Below are 9,888 nucleotides of genomic sequence, written 5' to 3' on the forward strand. Positions count from 1 at the left end.
GACATTTCCATGTTTATCCAAAGTATTTTGCGTTTTTTAGACACATTTTACGACCATTGGTGTTGCCCAGAACATTATTAACATTATTATTAACATTAACATTATTTTCTGCTTCCTTCCCTGGGTCACCCACAGCATCTGCTCAATCAATCCCGCTTCAATCCTTCATGCAATCGACTGGCGACGGAAAAAAACGATCTCAACAATAAATAATCAGGCCTTCAGCTGTAGGCTGCAAGAGTCTAATAATACACTGTCCAGCCCTCGTGCTCCTCGCTGGAGGGACACCAGCCCTCCCTGGGCACCCCCTGGGGAGGGGCACCCTAGGGAGATGACGCGTATAGTCATAAGCCCACAAGTCACATACACCTCTAACCCCCTGCCCCCCATCCTGTCCTACCCCCCCTCCCCCCCCCCCCCACCCCCCTCCCCCCCTGCGTGTTGTTTACCCGCTTGAAGTCAGTGGAGTCAGGACCACAATGCTGTGATGATAATATACTTAGTACCCGACCCGTGCTGATACTTTGTGTTGTTGACGTAAATCCCTGCAGAAATCGGTTTCATATCAGGATCTACGAAACGGTTTTGTTGAAAAATGTGTATGTGCGTATTTTTTTGGGCAAGGTTCATGCATCATTAGCAACTTCAAGGTATAAAATATGTCTATAATATGTATTTAATGTTGTAAACATTACTCAAGATTCATGGGACTAGGTTTCTCATCAGAGAACCAGCCAATCCTATGGTTAGGACCACCACACAGAAACACACCATGTTATAGAAACAGTCCTTTTTTAATTGGTCAAGGACAAATTGTTTAAACCAACAGCTCTAGGCAGTGTCCAAACTGTCCATGTTTCAAAACGTGAACGGTTCCTGTATGCTTGTGTATGAGTGCCTATTGGCCTTTTACATTGTTTTCTCCCTAACCATGATGTAACACTATGTATTTTTATCTCAATGAGTCTCTTATTGTTAAATAAAGGACAGACCAATTCGAACGCTGATAACAGACTGTTTTATGAACCACAAGCGGCTACGCAGGAGAACCACACCATGAACTACTATCGCAATCAATATCTGAAGGATCGTCCATATCTTTATGTTTATTCCTGCCCTAACATCCTCAACTCGCGAGGCAGACGATTCGAGAGGTTACGTGCTCGCAAGAATCCACCATGAAGTAATTTTCTTCTGTCCGAACCACAGTGGATCAAACCTGTTCCTTCCGCCTTCCTGGTGTTCCTGCCTTACAAAGAATCGGTTGCGTCAGGCGACTAATATCCTGTTCTCATCAGAAATGCACTCAGAACAGAATCTTTGACTTTCCCACGCAGTTTTTTACTTTCCCTACGTGCACAACAATTCATGAACCCTGCCGTGGCTCTCGGTCACCTCTGGAGCGTCTGGCCCAGGCCGGCGGGTTGAGGCGGTGGATCTGCTGATGCGAGGCGTGCGCACAGGGGTCCCTCGTACGCCCCGTCAAAGGGGGCACAAAGTGCACCTTATTTAGCGGCCGTTTATTTCCATTGGGTATAGCTGGCTGTATAAATAAAAAAGCTGTCTAGGTCGACAGGGGAGCGGGGCGGTTGGTGGGGGTCTGGTGGTACATGTGTGCATTACGATGTGTGTGTAACCACGCAGAGTTCCGTGTGTGTGTGTGTGTGTGTGTGTGTGTGTGTGTGTGTGTGTGTGTGTGTGTGTGTCCCTTGTGTGCATTTCTATCTGTTTGCCCTCACTGTACCCCCGCACCTATCCAAACACACACACACCCAAACCTAGCATGTAGCTACACCCACAGCATGTAGCTACACCCATAGCCCCCCCCCCCCCCCCCCCCCCCCCCCCACCTGCCCCCTGGTTCAGACCCCCGTTCAGAGACCATCCCGGAACCCCCTACCAGAACAGACAGTGACTCCCTTCATCCAGCCTGCCTGAGACTTTTACCAGTATGTGAGTGTGTGTGTGTTGTGTATGTGTTCTTAAGCATGTGATTTATTTGCGCGCGTGGTGCGTGTGTGTGTCTGTGTGTGTGTGTGATGTACCAGCACTCTATGACACAGCTTACTATCATTAGCACTGCTGACCAATCCTTTACAGGCGGTGGTGGGCAGGTGACCAGATTTGCTACGGAGACACATTAAATGCATACACCAAAAACATTCAAATGCCTGTGAGTGAAAATACGTATTCAAACAACTCAGGCGCATATATATTCTAATTACCCGGAAACATCCTACCAAACTAATAGAAAACACTTGTTACTCAAAACATGAATAAATAAACGGCCTCACATTCAGTCCAAACAGCCCCAAAAATAAACACACAAAATTGCAGTTACTGCTGAGAAATATTTTTTTATGATGAAAAAAAAAGGAAGAAAATACATTAGTTCCTATTCAGCCTAACACAGAATATATCCTCCGGCTACGCATGGGTAACCCTGCTCCTAATAAAGTATGGTATCGGAGTTACAAATAACGCACAAGACACAGGGACTGAGACAAAAGAGGTTTCATCCAGACTCCGGAGAACAACCAAACACAGCGATTGATCTTCGGCCCGTCGGCCATGACAGACCCTGCAACAGCGGGCGTGAGGGGGGGGGGACGGACGCGAACGCCGTACAACGGGCGGCCATTGTGCCCGACCAGCGGAAAATAAATTGGAAATGGAAAGAGGAAACGCTAAATTTAGCAGGAATTACAAGTCTTGCTAACTTTGTTTGACCCCCCTGGCTAATTCGGGCTTCTCCCGGGAGCGGGCATGAGCGAGTTCATGTGTACTTTGTGGTGAAGTTGCGACACTCCGGGCAGGAGCTCGCTGCTGACAGAGGAAAATAGAAGGATTTTCACCCCTAAACGGGGCCGCTGTCGGGTATGATGTCAGGGTAAGAGTTAGGGTTTGGGGTTGGTAAAAGGCGGCACCTGCTTTGCCGTTGATGCAAAGCACCTTATTTAGACGCCTCTTCCAGGAAGGAATACACTCTCCCCGTCTGTGTCTCTCTCTTGTTGACAAATAATGACAAACGTGTGTCATTATATGACACACGTATTTTAAAGGAAATATCCTTCTCGGCTATTAACTGATATCAGGAGAGCCCTGCTTCGGGCGAGTGTTGTGGTATCAGCCAGACACGCCATCAGGCGCCATCAGAACACAAGGGAAGCAACAATAAGAGGCCCTAGGAATAACAACAGCAGCACATAGCAGGCCAATAACCCCTTAACAGCCAACCAAACGCAGTAGACCCTTTTCACAGAGGGGTCATCAACTCATCATAGGAAGTACAAAACTGTGGCTCATTGCACGGATTATGAGTCAGCTTTGTTGATTTACTAGGGAGCAGGCTAACAGACTGAACCAGTGAAGATAAGACCACTACCCCGGTATATAAAAGTAGCAAACCCATAATTAAGGTTATGAGCAACACCTGTGCATGTTCCTATGATGACCCCTCTTCAAAATGGGGTATAGAGGCATTACAGAGGCAGTGGCTGATGGGGGACACTGCTCCCAGCCTCACCCCTACAACCTATTCATTTGGGCACAGTAGATCACATAAAAAAAACACATTCTTCAGGTCAAGACAGGAAATATGGAAATATGATCGTTGGAAGGATAAAAAGATAAACAAATGAACAACACTATAGTCTGCACGCTGGCAGTCAGTTGGTGGACTCTGTGGACTACAGTCACAGTCATAGGACACAGGGACATAGATTGTACGCGGTCCTGTAGTAATCCTGTGTGTGTGTGTGTGTGTGTGTGTGTGTGTGTGTGTGTGTGTGTGTGTGTGTGTGTGTGTGTGTGTGTGTGTGTGTGTGTGTGTGTGTGTGTGTGTGTGTGTGTGTGTGTGTGTGTGTGCGTGCGTGTGTGTGTGTGTGTGTAAACATATGGGCTCCAGCAGAGCAAACGGGGAGGGCCGGGGAGGTCCGGTGGAAACCCTGGCTTGCTCCCGCACCCTCAGAGTGATGTAATGCCTGAGAGCAGGAGAGGAGTCACATGACCCCCTGTTTCACCCAGAGTGAATCAACTCACAGGGATGAGGCAATTCCAACTGCTACACCCCTCCACCCACACACACACACACACACACACACACACACACACACACACACACAACACACACCACTGCCATCAACCCCCACACACATATGTCCGGCAATCTATAGCAGCCAGAAAGATAGAGAGAGCAAAAAAAGGGAGAGAAGAGAGAGAGAGAGGAGAGAGAGAGAGAGAGAGAGAGGAGAGAGAGAGAAGAGAGAGAGAGAGAGAGAGAGGAGAGAGAGGAGAGAGAGAGAGAGAGAGAGAGAGAGAGAGAGAGAGAGAGGAGAGAGAGAAGAGAGAGAGACTGTTGTTACCGGATACACCGACGTTGACCGGAATATTTTGACACGCGCTGACGAATCGCCACAACAATTGCGATGCTGCGCGCCCCATGAATGACCGAGGGGGTCCGGGTTCTGAACAGCGGTTGTAAAACAGCCCGGCAGATTGAAACAGGCATTGTAACAAAATGCTAACGCTCCACAAAATGTGCGGAGGAGAGCTTCGACCACTTGGAACAAACATGGAGCAACAAAAGCACAGCAGACCACTTATGTTATCCTGCACAATATAAACTCTCTCTCTCTCTCCTCTCTCTCTCTCTCTCTCTCTCTCTCTCTCTCTCTCTCTCTCTCTCTCTCTCTCTCTCTCTCTCTCCCTCTCTCTCTCCCTCTCTCTCTCCCTCTCTCTCTCTCTCTCTCTCTGTTTATGGGCGCTGGGAGAAAAGATGACCTTGATCTACCGTGACAAATTAAGACATTTGTAGCAGGGGAGGGGGAGGTGTGGGGAGATGGACGGAACCACCTGATAACACACCATAGCACGGTAATGAATGACTCAATGCACAAATGACACACCGTTTCTAAAGCGTTATTTATTCTTGGTCAAAACCACTGGTGAAAAGGGCTTTCTTCCTAACCATCCTTGCTTTGAGCTGACCCAACACACAGAAGTGATTCATTTAAGTTTCGGTAATGACTCCAAATGACCAGGGAATAAATGACTACAATAATGGTAGAAGGTAGAACGACACTGCACATTTCAGACACCCTCTAGGTCCTGGCTTTGTTTTTTTGAGCAGAAATCAAAGAGGACCAGAGTGTGAGCGATGCTGGTATACACACGCTGGCATGTGTGCTGAAGGACCCGCTGTATAGGTCACCGGTGGCTGCCTGACAGACTGCTCTCTCCACGGGGGTGAGGGTGAGGGTTGGAGGGGGCGGCTTAGCTAACCCGCCCAGCCCCCCCTCCTCCTCCTCACACCCTCCTTCTGGGGTCACCACAGTATCCAGAAGCCCCCTTATGGAGGGAGGGGCCCCTGTGTGGCTGCCAAGGGCCCCCGACAGCTCATGGCGAGCGCACACATGCTCTCATTCCCATACATGTAACGTGCAGTGCTTTCACACACACACACACACACACACACACACACACACACACACACACACACACACACACACACACACACACACACACACACACACACACACACACACACACACACACACACACGCATAAACACAGACGCACACACACACAGACAAATCTTCTCATACACACACACACGCAAGCACACGTGCGCAGACACATGAACACCGTGAGCAAATAGCGCACATAACCGCCGGGCCGCAAGATGTCCACACAGTATGCAAGTAGGAGGCTGCCGGCGTCCCCCCACACGTCTCTGTGTGGGCGAGCAAATGCATCGGCCAGCACTTTTCACTCACACACACACACACACACACAGGCACCCTCGTTGATGAACACAATGTCTCTCCTTACACACACACACACACACACACACACACACACACACACACACACACACACACACACACACACACACACACACACACACACACACACACACACACACACACACACACACACACACACACTCTCTCACTAATTTCATTGATGGGTGTGAGCAGGAGTCAATCTCGGCTGCCTGTGGGCTCTCAGCTGTCCCTGACTTGGACCCCGGCCCAGGGTAGGGTGTGTGTATGGGGTCGGGGGTCCACCCGGGGGTACAGTAGAGAGGGGGGGACGGATGATTGATGACCTGGGCCACATTGGGGTCCCCGACCGCAATCCCCCCTCCCTCTCCTCCTCTTCCTCATCCTGCCGCAGTGATGTCACCGCCATGTTTGCTGGGGAGTGTATTTGTGGGTGTGTATATGTGTGTGTTCATGTGCGTGTTAATGTGTGTACGTTAACGTGTTGGTGTGCGCTTAGGTTTTCTTTGCATACATTTCGGTGTGTGTGTGTGTGTTTGAGCGTGCGACGCACCCGGAGTGATACACAACGCTTGCTCTGTTGTGTGATGCGTGCAAAAACAGGAATTCCAGTGAGTGCGGCGACTGGGATACACCGGTGGTGTGAAGGATTTATTTTTACACTACTCCAATCCTTCATCGGGACAAGGGACTGGTTTTACTCTCCTGGGATAGATGATGCATAATCCCGGGATACATACCACATTGGCACACTGAGGATTTGTTCATAAAGCACGACTATCGAAGTTCCATATTTTATGGATTGTTAGAACGGTGGCGAAAAACAAAACCCACTCCTGATGGATGACAAGTACGTTTGAGAGTCTCTGCTGGAAAACTGTAGAACTCCAGCGAAAAAGAGAGCCTTTTTTTGTCTTGAATCACATAAAAGCATCTTAACTACTACTCCATCGTCACCCGCAGGATCCATTTTCAAAATGAGCGCGACACCACCACCACCACCACCAATGTCAACTCATATCCTGCCATGTCACGCGATACACAAAACAGGGGGATACACTGTAAGACCCCCCCCCCCACCCTCGGCTCTCTGGACTCGCCTAGAGCATACTGTACGAAAATAAATAAACAAAAAGTAAACGCGGCCCCCCAAAGGCTCACAGTGTCCACACAGAGCCCCCTATACCCACACCACCAGGACTCCCAAGGACGACGCGAGCATAAAACGTGGTCCCCTCTGGGTTGTAAAAAGGACCCGGTTCAAGGGGAGGGGGGGCTGACCCAAACAGAGGGGGCCCTTTAAGCACAGGGGCCACGGTGGTTCGTCCAAGAGGAGCTCCCCCCACCGACCAACCGACCAGCGCGGCGACCAGAATCTCCCATCCCGGACAGGTAGCCAAAACATTTACATTGCGCCAATGTTGACCGTTGACGACCACATCTGCAAGCATTTCGGGGGGGGGGGGAGGGGTAGGTGTTTGTGGTTCCCCCTTGTTGTTGTTTTTAGAAGCTCCGCCGTTCATGTCAGGTGTCGAGGAACCACACGCGCACGGCGCACGCACGCGGACACCATTTTGGATCCATCGGTAAACAGCGGGGAAGGCGCAAGGCCTATCTGTGCTACAATAAGGCCAGTATGCCGCCTTGGGACTCCTTCTTCACCGAAGATGAGTAGGGTGGTGAAGAACTTGGGAATCATAGCAGGAAAGTGGAATCGCGAGTGTCCAACAGTGGGTCGGAAGACATACATGGCTCTATTATAATGACAATTCTAGGGGTTGAATGCTGAATTTAATGACTTCTATAGAGGACGGGAATTCCTGCTGAGACAGAAGACACATCCACGTCCAAAGGGGATAGGCAGTCAAGACGGTGAACAGTCTGGGCCAGTTTGCCCTGTGGCAATATCAGAAAAGGTGATTGGTATTTGGACATGGACACGTCCGAAAAGAAGGTTGTTATATTGCGAGATGTTTTTTTTACCATCAGTGAAATGGAGGAGTATCTTAGAGCAAACCTGCTGTGATATGACATCTCGATATGTGAAAATACCTGGTTTACAGATTACTATGTCCTATCTTAAGAGAGGAAGAAAGACAAATATCAAGAGAAAGTGGGTGACTGAGGGAGGGAGGGTGCATTTGTGTGTGCGTGGTAAGGGTGGGTATATTTTAAAAGCAGTAATATTGCAGCCTGCAGTTGTCCTCATATGGCCCCTAATCCAGTCAACGAGAAAAACCAATGAATGTGGGAGCATCGCTGTAGCTCTTCCAATTTCTCCGAAACGTAGGCCTTAAATGCGCTTTGATTGCGCAAGACGGAGTTTGGTTCGATTGATATTAACGTCTAAGTACTCACAAGTCTCGCCCGTGTATTCCTTTACTTATAATTATAAGCAAATACGCTGGGGGTGGTTTTGGACATGCGGAGACAACGCTTCACAACGCAGCACGTGGAGCATCTACTGCGGTATGACGGCGCATCAAAGGCGCTGAAATCTAATTTGGTCTCGAGCTCTTACCGCCGATGACACGAAACACAGTCGGACCTTTTGTGCGTAGACCTTCCATGTCGCCGGAACATCAAGGCTGGCAGCCAGGCAAAAGGGTACCACGGGGGGGGATAGACTACACAAACAAAAAAAATGTAACCCGCTCGAGGTTTGATTATGTAATATTATTGGCGATCTGATTGCAAAAAAAAACGAGCCAGAAGGGCCTGTTTCTCATGCAATGATGTCATGTTGGACGGTTAGCAAGACGGAGGACGTTGTATTCCTAGCAGTCATGCATACACAGGCCTGCGTGTTTGCTAGTGGTAGTGCACAAATTGCTTGAATAAACGGCTTTAACCAGCGAAATCTCGGGTCATAACATCGGATCCGAATTGCAATTTCAAACCACCGACACGTGACATTAATCCATATTACAGACGATGCATTTCCCCACGTTATGTTATGTTATCGTAGCGGTCGCCCAAGTCCAACCGTATTGTGTCCACTCGTGCGTAAAGCAGATATTTCGGTTTCAATCTGCATAATTCCTGCTGCGACTGTGCGGGAGCGAACCCATAGCGTTGTAGCTCGGATCCTCATCCTCCTCTTCCTCCGCCTCCCCGGTCCCTGCCTTCCCTCTCCCTGTCCCCACATGGACAATGAATGACCCCCGGTTGGGGAAGAACGGGATATGTTCGGACCACCAAGACAAGCTATAAGCTTTTACCGCGTATAGGACACCACCGAACCCTCATAATAACAACTACACTGTCTCTCTGGGTCAATTGTAGTTTCTGCAAAACCCTCCGCTTACCTCATCTCGCCATTCCCTAACAGACAAAAGCAGTTGCGGAAGCGAAATTAAATTAATTAATCATAAGACCCAACAATCTCAATGAAAACAGTGCCTGTTATTCCGACCCATTAAACAACTTTGTCATCAAAATGCGTGAATGATGCCCTACAATGCATGTGAACGTTTGCTCGCTGTTGTGGATGCCCCAACTTCACTTGTATGCGGCGCAGTCGCGGTTCCTTCAGAAACACCTCCCATGACGGTCCGATATGAGGATAAAATCACCGGAACCAGTTCAAATAAAAACGGGCTTCGTTCAAATTATAACGAACTAGCATCTGTGAGTCCTGCACATTCTCAAACACAGCGATTTGATGTTGGAAAGAAAAAGGAATAGAGCCCTACCGTTAGTGAGCGCCCGATGCTAGTGGCGGGACGGGATGGGAGCGGAAGCTGTGTTCTGGTGCTCCCTCCACCTTGTAAAGTTGATGCTGCAGTTTTACACACCACGGCAGCATCCCACTCACACACCGCTGCTGGAGCGCAACCCAAACACGCTGGCTCTCTCGGACCACGCACATTCAGCGCGCCGCCTGGCACACAAGAGCGTAGCGTGACACGCCACGCCCCCTAACAGTGGCGTTGTGTGTAGGAACGTTTTATTATTATGTTACAAGTGGTGGGGTTTCGCTTAGAAAAATATGAATCAGATCATTTAATTTCGGTTCTGTTACATTATCTCTTTCATGTGTTGAATTTGTTCATCTGTGAAAACAGGAGGCAGGCGGTGTGCGCGCGTGTGTGTGTGTGTG

At 49.2% G+C, this 9,888-nt stretch overlaps 1 protein-coding gene across 3 annotated transcripts in view; it reads right to left on the minus strand.

The window, feature by feature from the left end:
• Positions 1-9,687, minus strand: part of hivep3a (HIVEP zinc finger 3a) — a 20,806-nt gene extending 11,119 nt beyond the window's left edge. Inside the window, exons 1-2 of one of the 3 annotated variants that reach the window (XM_060043690.1) lie at positions 9,482-9,687; positions 8,308-8,413 (exon numbers count right to left, since the gene is read on the minus strand). The gene's annotated coding sequence lies outside the window, so the exon portion shown is untranslated. The remainder of the gene's footprint in view (positions 1-8,307; positions 8,414-9,481) is intronic. The other 2 variants (XM_060043689.1, XM_060043691.1) reach the window with 2 other exon arrangements.
• Between the last annotated feature and the right edge of the window lie 201 nt (positions 9,688-9,888).

Source organism: Gadus macrocephalus, chromosome 22, assembly GCF_031168955.1.
Source record: "Gadus macrocephalus chromosome 22, ASM3116895v1".
In the NCBI taxonomy this organism is placed as follows: domain Eukaryota; kingdom Metazoa; phylum Chordata; class Actinopteri; order Gadiformes; family Gadidae; genus Gadus; species Gadus macrocephalus.